At 43.5% G+C, this 13,805-nt stretch overlaps 1 pseudogene; it reads right to left on the reverse strand.

Moving 5' to 3' along the window:
• Positions 1–3,820: 3,820 nt before the first annotated feature.
• On the reverse strand, positions 3,821–9,523 carry LOC120826743 (chemerin-like receptor 1; annotated as a pseudogene).
• Between the last annotated feature and the right edge of the window lie 4,282 nt (positions 9,524–13,805).

The raw sequence follows: 13,805 nt of genomic DNA on the forward strand, positions 1-13,805 counted from the left end.
AGCTGGTACACGTCGCTAATAGCTTGTAATTTTTCGGTAAATTATTTATTTTGAAAGCTGTATCTACAGACGAGAAAGATGTTACTTTAATTTTGCGACATTGACGACGCAGCCTCATGTCTACAGTTACTAAATGTAATGTTGCATCACCTCCAGCTAGTGGGGGACGACATTTAAAATACTTCCTATTACAAGGAAAAGTCCTACTTGACTACTTGAGTAAAAGCAAGTCGGCCAACAGGGAAAATGGGAGACACGTTGCAGAAATGTGCACTATGCTGACTGCAATGTCTAGTACTTGATGCATCAGGTCTGTCCATATGTCTGTCCAAAATCTGTATCATCATGATCAATTAAATTGTTTCAACAATGAACTTGCACATATCACTAAACAAATTAATTATGAACAGCATAACGTCTTTACAATTTACAAATTTTGTCCAAAAAATAATTCAGAACTTTTCATGCTATTCATATCTTTTGCACGCAAAAATCTTTATTATTAAAAAAAAACTATGACTATAATTATTCATATTTAGTGAAGTCATTAAATATGAATAAGATACACCTTAGTGGGAAACAAGAAAACAATAAAGTTGGGACTCACATCGCGCCTTGCAGAGACAATCTACAAACTGGTATCAAATTTTTTACTTTTAAACAATTAACTGTCAGTTCACGATTCAAGTTAAGTACAAGTACCTCTGCTCAGTTCTTGAGTTGTAGAGCAACTAAACAGCTATTTTATTTTCTCCAAATACCACATTTATTTTTACATTTCTACTTTTATTCATTAAAGTTATGTCTAATGTCTTCCCTTTGACTTGCTTACATTGTTATTGCGTTCTCTTTGTACCATGTAAAGGACCATTGAGTACTCCTTAAGGGCCAAATGAACAAAGGTATGGGTTTAATGCAATCGAGTTGTGATGTCCCATGAAACAGTTGTGCCCATTGCACTTTTAGTTTAGAGATTCTTAAGAAAAGTACCTAAAGCAATTATGAAAATGTGACATTTATCATCTCCAGAGAAACAAACACAAAGAAGCTACTATGAGTAAACTGAGCCGCACTGGAGTTCATGCATAAGGAAGTGTTTAATAGTTTCCTGTTTCACCTGCTTACACAGGTACATAACAAAATGATCAAATTCCATAGAAAATCCAACTGTCCTTTGTCTGTTTGGCACCACTTGCCATTGTAAGAGGTGAAGGCAGGGTTAGATTACTGCTACACGAGTCGTCCACTGAGACTCCCAGAAATGTTTCCTTAATCCACACCACCAACATGACATACAAAACATTTCCACAATCCTAAAGGGAACTCTACACTGAACTTCTTGTAAATTGTGGTTAGGCTGAATCTCCAGTCCTGTGAAAATGTTGAGCTGTTTTTTTCACCTGATAGTTGTGGTGAGAAAAATTGCAATGACAAAACTCTCAAATGTCAGGTTGAGACTACAGCAGTTCAGACATAAGATACATCTGTTTGCTTTTGCAACGTTTGCATGCCTACAATTGTCACAGCATCTTTAAAGAACATGATAAATTGCCACAAGACATTAGACGGATACGAATCTGTGTTTTGTCCCAGACATTCTTTGTCTGCAGTGAGTGCAGCAGAAACCTCAAGGCATCGGTCCAAGGACGGGTATGAGATGTCACATCACACGGCGTTACTTCTACACACACACGTCGTGTAACTTTAGCAGCTTTGTCAGGCTGCAGCTCAAAGCGCTACTTGACTTAGCCCCGGTAAGGGCCATGATGTCAATAACTTAACTTGAACTAGGTTACAACAATTGCCTTCCAAACCTTGCAGAATAGCCAGAGAAAGAATATTCCGATACCAGAGCTGACGTCCACCACAATCAAATAAAATAATGTAACTAGGTTCACAATGTGACAAGAAACGTGATGAGTTTAGTCATGAAGATCCGCTGCACACTCAGACTTTTAGTCCGCTCAAACACGGCTTTCTCCACTCTAGCTGCACATTCTCAGTTCCAGCGGTCACTCTCAGAAGCCTCATACTGCAGCATCAACATCAACAGTCAAGTTTCAAGCTAAATTTAGTGAGAGAAGCAGAAAGAAAATGTAGGGTTTCAGGTTGAATCCTGAATTGCACCTGAAAATCTATTATCTGTTAAATGTTTATTGACGGGTCATAACTGCAATTCTTAAAAGACAATTCACAGTGTTTGTGACGAGGCCGTTCATTCCTCTTAAAAGAACTCAGGTGCTTGTCATTTTTAGAACTCCTAATTTGCCTATGAGTACATTTTAAAACCTTTTAAGAGAGATTGAATTGAATTAGGTATTCAAGTATTGGTAATAGGAAAAGCAAGTGAATTAAGACGATTTGAAGAATTCTCTTTCCCAAAGTCAGTAAAAGTAATTTGGGGACTAATAACATTGAGCAAAAGTTCTTAACTCTATCATAACTGGGCACGACAGCAAAGTCTTGGGGTGTCCAAGGTAAACTGTATAACGAGACCCACTGGCTGTGATTGTATGTGTGAATAAGAAGGACAGAGCTGTCAGTTCCCCAAATTTGTGCTTTTACTCAAGATCCCATTGTTTAAATGGGAACATTATCCTATCTCAAAGAAGACATTTTAATGCATGAACTGTGTATGACTGGGGAAAGTTGTGGAAGACGATTAAGTCAGAAGGTTCCATGTGTTCTGATTTATGAGTCATTCCATGGAATCTACTGAAATTCTGAAGTCATTCTAGAATGTATTTTCCATATACTGCACAACTCTGTTGGCAGACAGACCTATGAAGACTGAAGACACTACTGGAAGCGGAAGAAGACCCCTTATCAAGATACACCAACATCACAAGTAGCCTTTTGCGATTAGTTCAGGTTTCGTGCCTGTTTATTACGGACATAGCAGTGGGAAGACACAGACAGAAAATGTTATTATCGAGGGCAACAAATGGAAAAGGAAATGATCACAGACAGAAGGAACGTCAGGAAAGTCTCTCCTCGATGCCAGTGGTGCCGGTTCTGACTTTGTGGGCTTGCTTGAGGTTTACCTGTTGAGGAAAGTCGATGTTACCTGAAAGGTAAGGATCAGCGTGCTGAATATTGACTTTTGTAATATGGTACCTGCTAAAGTAGCCTTATTTTTTGGCTCTATTCTGCATATGAATATAGCCAAAAATAATCAATAACTTAGAAAGCATGCTAAATAATCTACAACTTGTAGATTCTACAATTTGTTACTTTGGTTTGATGAAGACACCACTCAGTATACATTTATATTAGTTGTATGTGTGTACGTAAATGTTTATGTTTGATAGTTACATGTAAATAAAGACATGAAGAAAATAGGTGGATGAAGGGGATGTGCATGTGTGGGGGATAAAAGAAAAACTGCCACAATGCAAAACTCACACTAATGTATGAGGGGTCGTTGAGGACTTAACTACTGAGATACTCACTAATGAAACACTCACACATACATACTGTGTAAACAGTAGCGTGTAGCGTGTGTTTTAAACTTGTTGCTCTCTCCCTCCCCCTTCAGGTGCTGAGTCTGCGGTGGTGGATTGATGTCCCAGGCGGTGGTGTCCCTTTTATGTTATGTTTTTTTGAATGTTTAGTGACACGAGGCGTGATGTATGGGTGAGGGCAGTTTAAATATTATAATGTTGCCAGACAACACCACCCTGGGAATTGTTTTGAATCTTCAACCAAACAAAACTAAAGGGAGGCAATCAGCTTCGTCGCAAATGAGGCAGAGACGCAATTTACAGTACAAAATGTAATTTTATTAAATTCACAGTTTAAAAACAAGGGTAAAAAACCCTCACTCTGGGACAAGCAACGGGGGAACCAATCAGGGCTGAGATTTACGATGATGGACTGTCCAAAGAAAAGGGGACGCAAGGAGCACCATACGTGAAACAACTAAAAGTGAAGCAACTCAAACAACATGCAAAACATAACAGGGACACCACCACCTGGGACACCAATCCACCACCGCAGACTCAGCACCTGAAGGGGGGGGACGAGAGCAACAGGTTTAAAATAAAAGAAACTAAACCAAAACAGAAAAATAATTACATTTAACCAAAAACTATACTAATAAAACACCGACAAACGGCTTAACCAAAGCTTAACCAAATCACAAAATAAAGAAAATAACAAATTGACAGACAAATAACAGAGGATCCAAACAAATAAGTAAGGCCTGTCTCTCGTACAGTTAAAATGTGTCTTAACCCAGTCAGGAGGCCAAAACAAAGCAAACCCAAACAGGGTAAATACAGCTAAAAGCAAGGCAGACCCAACCGGGATTACTTTAACCAACACGAGGCAAAGCAGTTTAGCCAAAAGGAAAAGAAACAGGGATACTTTAACCAAGAGAAGGCAAGCAACTTGGCCAAAAGGCAAAGCAAAGCAAACCCGAACAGGGTTAGTTTAACCAAGGTGCTCTGAGGCCGCCTTTGTACAGCATTGTCATGCAGCGATTGGCTGTGATCCAGACCCAGCTGAAAGTTTTTAGGACCAATCACTGCATACTGCCACAATCTTCCCCCTGTAATTAAATTGTTGTCCCGACGATGGAATAACCACGAGCTAAACATCAACTCCAAGGCCTAAATAGTGCGGCAACTGCGTTAGACACAGGGCCAGGATGATTAACACCTACTCGTTCAGCCCCCCCTGTAGGCTGTGGTAGGCGATGGATGTTAGAGTGATGGCCTGCAGTTGACCTAGTGGTCCGGCCGACAGCAGCACCTTCCAGAACAGGGAAAGAAGCTGTCCTTGTTGCCGGAACCACCGACGAAGGTGGCACAAAGGAGACCGGGTCAGGCGGTGGAACCAGCTGGCGAGGGGTGGTTTGAGCCACTGCTTCTGCCTGAAAGGTAGACAATGGGTTCTCCGGCCCCAATACTACCCAATCTCCATCACAAGACAGCTCATCCTCTGACTGAGGTGGCGCAGGAGGAGAGGAAACGCTGGCACTGCCTGGAGAACTAACCCCCAACACCGCCTTCAGCAAAGATCATGAACCTGCCTGGCTCTGGTTGGGTCATCCCTACGGGCAATGGTGTAAACCGATCCCCCTTTCCTCGGTGCCTTTAAAACACAATACAAAACTGAGGCCCACTGATCCTGGATCTTGTGGCGACCCCGTACACCAACATTTCGCAACCATACCAACTGGCCCTCCTTCAAGGGAACATCTCAGACACGTTGGGCGCGATTTGTGTAGAATGTTGAGGAAAATACTGAATTTAATCCATTTTGAAATAAGGCTGTAACATAACAAAATGTGTAAAAAGTGAAGCGATGTGAATACTTTCCGGATGCACTGTACGTCATATGACGTGGCCCCCGAAGATACCAATGTGACAATTTAGAATAATATTAATATAGCCAGCTATTGGTAATAGAAAGGCAGAAAGACATGTTGTGTGCTCTTACATATCTATCTATATAGCTTACGTAAGTAAATGCCAATCACAGTTAAGTAAGTATATAGTTGTCTCTATACTTTTGACTGTGAATAAACCAATTACAACTAACAACACTCGTACTCTTAAGGACCGCATAGCATCTTCACATATTGTCAAAATATGAAAAGAAAACGGCAACAGTCGAGGCATCATTGCTGCAAAGTCGAGGCAGCTGTCGCGAAGTTGTGGCAGTCACGACTCGCCACGGCAACTCAACCTGCAGATAACAGTCGTACTTAAACTGTATTATACTGTCACATATTGTATACATATGAATACTAAAATTAACAGAAACTGCCGCGGCACCTCTCCTAAACAATCGCAGCACCCTCACCCTCCGTGGCACCTCTCCCTTAACAGTCGTGGCACCTCTCCCTTAATCTCCTTGTACCTCTATCAGCCTAGGCACTGCTCCCTTAATAGTCGTAGCACCTCTCCCTTAGACTCCTGGTACCTCCTATCAGCTGAGGCACCGCTCCCTTAGGTCATTGCAAGGCTCCCTTAGGTTGTGAGAAGGCTCCTTAACTCGAGGTATTGCTAGAGATACCTCTCTCGACCGAGGCAATGCTCCTTTAACTCGTGGCACCTATCCCTTAGAAGTTGTGGCACCGCTCCCATAAACTCCAGGTACCTCTATGAACCGAGGCACCGCTCCCTTAGGTTTAACTCGAGGCATTGCTCAAGGTACCTCTCTCGACCGATGAAGCAGCCGGTTGACGGGGGTGAGGGGGGTTAGAAGCGGTAATCAACAACAGCGCAAAACGAGTCGATATAAAGAAAACAACGAGTCTTGCATCTGTCAGAAGGAGGAAACCGTCACAAGCATCCTGCACATTCTTTGAGACCCTTCTGCTGCTAGGTAGTATGTACATGCAAAGCGTTAGCATGCACATACTACCTAGCAGCAGAGTGGTCTCACACCAAGCTTGACATTGTATGATCCAATTCTTTTCTGTTTCTTTCATCATTTTACTCAATTTGGATTTGATTGTACCATTTGTTCGTTCTTTTAGTTCTGCTGACTGTGGATTAGAGCAATGGTATCTCACATTTATTCCTAAACCGCCCCTGATGTGTTATTGTTTTATTTACAGTGTGTCCCATTATCACAATACATTTTCCCTTCTATCCCAAAGCTAACCTAATGTATTTTGTTATGGCCATTGCCAATCTGGTGTTTGTGATTATGATTGTGTTTATGATTTTCAAACATTATGTTGTTTCCTTCCTCACCACAGAGTCAGAGACACACACACCGGTAAAACAATACAAAATTAAAGCTGCACGCCGCGATGGACGGATCCTTGCTAGTCCGATAATCTTTACAAATTGTTCTAAATTTGCAAAAAAAATTGCAAAAAAAGTACTTTGACACATCATTTTATTCAATTCAGAATTGTTTTCCTTCATGTCATTAGAAACCTTATACCTAAACCTTATACCTCAGTATTACGGGGCAATATCTCTCTACTCTGACTGGTGTCAACTCAGTCACAGGAAGAAAGTGATGATAACAGCAGTGATGATCTTAAAGGAGCGTCTTGAATGACTGGCCAGGATACGGTTTCTTCTGATATGATGGATTATGACAGCATAACAGGAAACAGTAACAGTGAAGGGGACAACAAATCCCAGGTAGGTGATGGCCATGACCTTATAACAAAACGGTTTCAGCTGAATCACAGACTCGGTCTTGTAGTCGTCAGAAAGAGCTAAGTTGTTGAAGCAGTAGATGACTTTGGCATCGATAGTGTCCCTGAAGATGAAGTATGGAGTGCTGAGTATCAGAGCTACTACTCAAACCCCCAGACTCACAAAGAATGCCTTGCGTACACTTCGGTGGTTCTGTGCCCAGATGGGCCACACCACAGACACACATTGGTCCACACTGATCACCACCAGAATGTAGACTGTCAGGGTTGGGGGTGGAAGGCAGGACTCAAATGCAGACTTGCAGGAAACAAAAGGCTTTAATCGTTACAAGATCCAAAATCCAAAAGGCCAAGGGGCAAAAACACACAGGCATGAAACTACAGCTATCCATAACAAGGGACAAGAACATGCGTGACGAAAGAGAATGACGCGACCAGAATACACAAGTGGCAGAAAACTACAAAATATAACATGAAGTGAACCACACCGTGACAGTACCCCCCCCCTTAAGGCTCGGGGGCACAGGAACCCTCCAGGGTAGTCGGCGGCGGCTCCAGCAAGATGACACGGAACACGTCAGCAGTAGTCGGCGGCGGCGGCTCCAGCTCGGGGACACGGAACACGTCAGCAGTAGTCAGCGGTAGCTCGGGGACACGGAACACCTCCGCAGTAGTCAGCGGCGGCTCCAGCTCGGGGACACGGAACACGTCAGCAGTAGCCAGCGGCGGCTCCAGCTCGGGGACACGGAACACGTCAGCAGTAGCCAGCGGCGGCTCCAGCTCGGGGACATGGAACACGGCAGCAGTAGTCGGCGGCGGCTCGGGGACACTGAACACCTCCGCAGTCGTCGTCGGCTCGGGGACACAGAACACCTCCGCAGTCGGCGGCTCAGCCCCCCCCATAGCCCCCCCCTCAAGGGCCGGATCCCAGACGCCCCTCAAATCAGAGGACCATGGGGCGGGAGGGAGGGAATCTGAGTCTCGGAGCGGGAACTGGGGGCGTCGGGGCCATGAGTCTCGGAGCGGGAACTGGGGGCGTCGGGGCCATGAGTCTCGGAGCGGGGACTGGGGGCGTCGGGGCCATGAGTCTCGGAGCGGGGACTGGGGGCGTCGGGGCCATGAGTCTCGGAGCGGGGACTGGGGGCGTCGGGGCCATGAGTCTCGGAGCGGGGACTGGGGGCGTCGGGGCCATGAGTCTCGGAGCGGGGACTGGGGGCGTCGGGGCCATGAGTCTCGGAGCGGGGACTGGCCGAGTCGGGGTCGGGGCCGAGAGTCTCGGAGCGGGGACTGGCCGAGTCGGGGTCGGGGCCGAGAGTCTCGGAGCGGGGACTGGCCGAGTCGGGGTCGGGGCCGAGAGTCTCGGAGCGGGGACTGGCCGAGTCGGGGTCGGAGGACAGTGTCGGGGAACGGGAGAGCGCTGCGGCGGCCCAGCGGGAACGGGAGAGCGCTGCGGCGGCCCAGCGGGAACGGGAGAGCGCTGCGGCGGCCCAGCGGGAACGGGAGAGCGCTGCGGCGGCCCAGCGGGAACGGGAGAGCGCTTCTTCCGCTTGCTTCTCCTTGGGTTAAGGAGGTCCCGGAGCTCGAGGCAGGCGAGCTGATTCTTACGTCCAAGTAGTCCGTAGTCTGGCAGCGGGTCTGCTGAGTCCCATGGTCGCGTCATTCTGTCAGGGTTGGGGGTGGAAGGCAGGACTCAAATGCAGACTTGCAGGAAACAAAAGGCTTTAATTGTTACAAGATCCAAAATCCAAAAGGCCAAGGGGCAAAAACACACAGGCATGAAACTACAGCTATCCATAACAAGGGACAAGAACATGCGTGACGAAAGACAATGACGCGACAAGTGACACAGGAGACACACGGCTTAAATACACAAGGGAGGTGCAGGTGATTGGACACAGGTGGAAACTATTAAGACGATCACAGGGGATGACGAGACAAGGCAGGAAGTGAAGTTACCCGGGGACACGAGTGGCAGAAAACTACAAAATATAACATGAAGTGAACCACACCGTGACAGTAGACACTGGCAAACATGTTCAGATAAGTTAATGTGGTGTTCAGTTTGCGCATGAATTTGCCAAAAGGCCAGTGGAAATCCAAAGATGTGTAGGTGATACTCAGGGGCAGAAACGCTGTGAAGAGGAAGTCGGCCACAGCGAGGTTGAAGAACCAAACCGTCTTAACGGTTTTCTTCATCTTGAAGCTGGTCACCCAGATAACCACACCGTTGCCGAGCACACCAAGAACAAAGGCCAGGCAGTAAACAATGAGAGACCGGATTTTTAGACCCTTTTTCAGCTCAGCACGCTCGTCCTTATATTCATACTCATCGTCGATGTCAAAGAGACGTTCAGTGGCATCTGATGTATTGATGTGATAGAAAGGGATGGTCATCTCGATCAGTAATTGGTCCCTGTCATAGCAACATAAAAAAGCAGTATTCATATTGTTTGGCTTTTATTTAATAACTGTAACCTGTAATTATATCATGCAGATGACAACTCTTTGACAAAATACACATTTTATTTAATTATTTTTCTTAGAAACATTATTATAAGTCTGAGACTGTTGGAACAGCTAAACCTAAATACTTGTCTTTTACCAATGGTGCTCCACAGGGATTCATTTTTTGTTATAAACGTAGGTATGACACTGCATACATACTATGAATGATTATGTTATGTTCTAAAAAATAGAAAAAGGTTCTACAATAGGTACAGGATTTCCCTTTACAAATATACATCACAAAATGCTGCATGTTGAAATCCTCAACATGTTTTATAACACTGCATACCTTGGGTTTTCGTACGAAAACTACATTAAACTGAACATAAGTATGCAGTGTCAAAACTACATCTGACGTTTATAACAAACCAAACCATTAAAAAATTGGTTGAAAATTGAGCAAGTTAGTATTATTTAAATGTACCCCTAACAACCCAATGTTATTGGTGAGCGAGCTGCGCGTAGAAAGAAGGCTGCCATGTGCGGACGTTCTGTACTCTAGCCGTTATATATATTTATGCTGACGACGACAGCGTATTAGCTTTTAGCATCTAGACTGCTCAAGGAAACTACTTGTACGGGTATTTGTAAGTAGTAATACATTAATAATCCTTAATTACCATGTAAATTGAGATGTATGTTGAGATGTATGTTCTTATAGTTATATGCTTCTGCCTCGTTTAGAGGGGAGACAAAAGCTGCCGTGAGTTAACGTTACACGCGTATGGATCCGTGCACACAGGCCTCTGTTGAAAGAATCTGCTTCATGAGCCCCGGGTAATTACACTGTATCAAGTAGTAACAATATCAATCATATGTTTGTAATGGGGTTATTCATTGATGTCACCATTCCTCTATTGTTTGATTTCTGAAGTTGCTGTCTTGCTTGATTTTGTTATCTTTTGAGGTTAAAATAACAGATTTGCATGCTCTGGAATCACAGAAAAATATTTCTCCACATTCTTCTACCTTGCAGCACGGTAGTGTGGTGTTAGCACTGTAGCCTCACTGCAGGAAAGTCATAGCTTTTAAAACCACCCAGCGCCCTTCTGTGTGAATTTTGCATGTTCTCCCCCGTCTGTATTGGTTCTTTCCAGGTACTTCGGCTTCCTCCCACAGTCAGCAGATCAGATCCATCCATCCATCTATCAACAAATCAATTAACCAATCAATCAGTCAATCAGTCAATCTGTCTAACTAAGTAAGAGCAGTAGTAATATTAAGTTTATTCAAAACATACGTTTTCATTTCACATTCTCCGAAAACAGATCAGGGGGGGAAATACACTGATATAAATTGAAATCACATTTATTTCTGTAATAAACAGTTTTTCCTTCCTACCAGTGGCATATGCCAATGTACAATGTATTTACTACCACTTTCAAGAGGCACCTGCCTTAAGTAAGTGGCCCACGTCTTTAAGAAACTGGAGTGTCATTCCTCTCCTGACATCGGTAAGTACCGATAAACACCGCCACACCACTCCTATTCAGTGCATTTTACATTTGTATTCAAACATTGTCTATACAATATACACGCATATAAAAACATTTATTGGAATACATAAATGTAATCAGAGCCGGATCTACCTGTCTTTTAGATAGTTAGTGATATTATGACTCACATATAGCTCTATTTTCCATTATACAGTGATATTATAAGCATAATATAACTTTCCAGTCTCCAGTCCGTCCTGCATTCAGAACTGCAATTGTGTTGTACTAGCCTTGATTATGGGTTTACACTTTTGTAATATAAGAGTTTGGTTTGCCTTGTTCACTGAATGCACTGAACATTAGAGTGTGTATTTACCTTTGTTACCACTAGAGGGCAACACAACTCTGATGTTTGTCAGCAGCGTGACAGAGCATTTTCATTCATTCATTTTTGAGTCAAAATACACTTTTTTGTGCAGCTGAAATTAGGAAGACATTAAGATTTCTTATCAAATCTTATCAAATTAAATAAAAAAAATAATGTGACGCATCGGTGGGTTTGTTTTCAAAACAACAGATCTAAGTGTCTCCATGACAGATGGTTTAGGTTTAGAGACGAGACTTTAATGATAATAAACTGGTTCTGATCCTTGTAGAAATAAGCCCAGCATTAGAAGAATAAAAAAAAACATCTGTCTTTGTCTTTTCCACTATTTCATCCTCTTATGTCTTTCGTGTCAGGTTTGCCATTTCCACATTTACCTGCTAATGTCACATTAGTTTAAATCAACGTGTGGAGCAGCGGAGGCCAGGCGGAGGGGCTGGGTCCTTTCACATACCACGTTTTGGGACATAGTAGATCTTTTCCTAGAGTTGTATGGTTAATAGAACCCTAACACAGTTTGCTCCAGAACCTTTCTGCTGTTACAATAACTTCTTGTTATTGTGCTAACACTGCGCTGCTGTAACACTATGATTGGGACTGATACATAAGCATTATCTCCTTTTACACAAGGACAACGTGGCACAAACTATCACTTCATTAAAGGTTGGAATAGACTTTGAAAAAGAAGTATAGGGTAAGAGTCACAAAGATTTGTTTGTTAAAGAGTTGATTGTTTGAGTTTTGGAAAGGGGATATATGTTTGTAATATTTATACTCAGACATGTATTTATGTTGATGAATGATGTTGTCTGTGATGATTTGTTTATTGGCTGTTTACTACATGCACTTGTTATTCTCATATTGTTCTCAAATTTAAGATTTAAAATAAAAAAATAAAATGGTTGTTACTGTCCACTTATATTTATCATGGCTATCGGAGAATAAACTCAATGCAATCAGCAACGTTAGCCAAAGACATTAGCTAAACGTAGGCCAATGATATTAGGCAATACCCCTAAATTGAACATTTACATTCTAAATCATGAACACCACCAGATAAACTTCCTGCAAGGACTTCTTTTGAGGCATTATGTAATAGTCATGCTTGAAACACAAGATAGGGACACCTGCCTCTTTATGCCAAGACAGAACGTTTCCAAACACAAGCTGATTCCCTCTTCTCAGCCCGCTCCATTTATTGGTGAAGTGCTTCAATCTGAAACATTGTACTCAACCTGTATCGCCAAACAGTGATCCATGTTTTACGTATACATGGAAACGCATCTTCAATCCAATGACAGATGTCAGATTGGCTCCCAGACACACAGACAGAAATTTGAATCAATCAATATCCTTGTCATTGAGTAAAGTCTACTCCAAGTTCACACGTTCTAAGGGGCGTCTGCAGCCGGCTGCTCATTTTGTCCCGGCGAACCGCTCTGACCCCCAAGCCACTGCTGAGGATTGTCCTCATGCTAATCAGGGGGGGGAACCAATTCATCGTCGCACAATTCGATTAGACATCTGCATATTGAGCATCTGCACCCCATGAAAATCTGCCAATACCTACTCTCCCTCCCCCACATTTTCTGCCCCCCCCCCCCCCCCACAGGGGGTAGCGACCCCGAGAGCAGCCTGGCCCTATTCCCCACACGCCTCCCCCCGTTTCCCCTCCTGACCCTGTCAGGCCGGTCTACAATACCTGAATCCGCCCCAGAGACGGGGCGATTGGAGTTCAAGGTAATGTCCCTTTCCCTGGGCCGTCTGGGGGCCGCCCTGTGTGGCCCCGGTCCGGCCCTCATCCAATAATCACATGCACCGCTCTTTTTACGTACTGTCTCACACGCACTGGCTTTTTCATTGAGAGGACACAACTTTGCCTGGAAAATAAAGGATTTCTTTTCCATTGTAAACAATCCCAAGGCTCTTATTCACACGTCTTTGCCACTCAGCCGGTTTCCCTCCTTTTCTTTGTTATTGCTCGTATTGATTAATCAGGTCTTCAGTGCTCAAAAGAGGGAGCATGTCAAGACGTTTAAAGCAACATTTGTTGGGCCTCACCACACTCAACGCAGAGTTGTGATAGTCACACAATAATCTATTAGAACCTGTTGATTACTTTTGTTGGAATGTTGTTGATACATCATGTTTATTATTTCACTAAAAATAGGCAAATGTTTTCCCATTTCCTGCCTTCCTAAAGTCTATTTGAGGTAAATGATCATACGATAATGATGATAGGTTGAAGCATCAACTATTTATAGACCTCATAAACTACTCTGAATTCCTTCTGAAATATTTTTATGATCATCTCAATACATACATACATCCATCGTTATGTTTTTTACAG

Source organism: Gasterosteus aculeatus, chromosome 10 (assembly GCF_964276395.1).
Source record: "Gasterosteus aculeatus chromosome 10, fGasAcu3.hap1.1, whole genome shotgun sequence".
Classification (NCBI taxonomy): Eukaryota; Metazoa; Chordata; class Actinopteri; order Perciformes; family Gasterosteidae; genus Gasterosteus; species Gasterosteus aculeatus.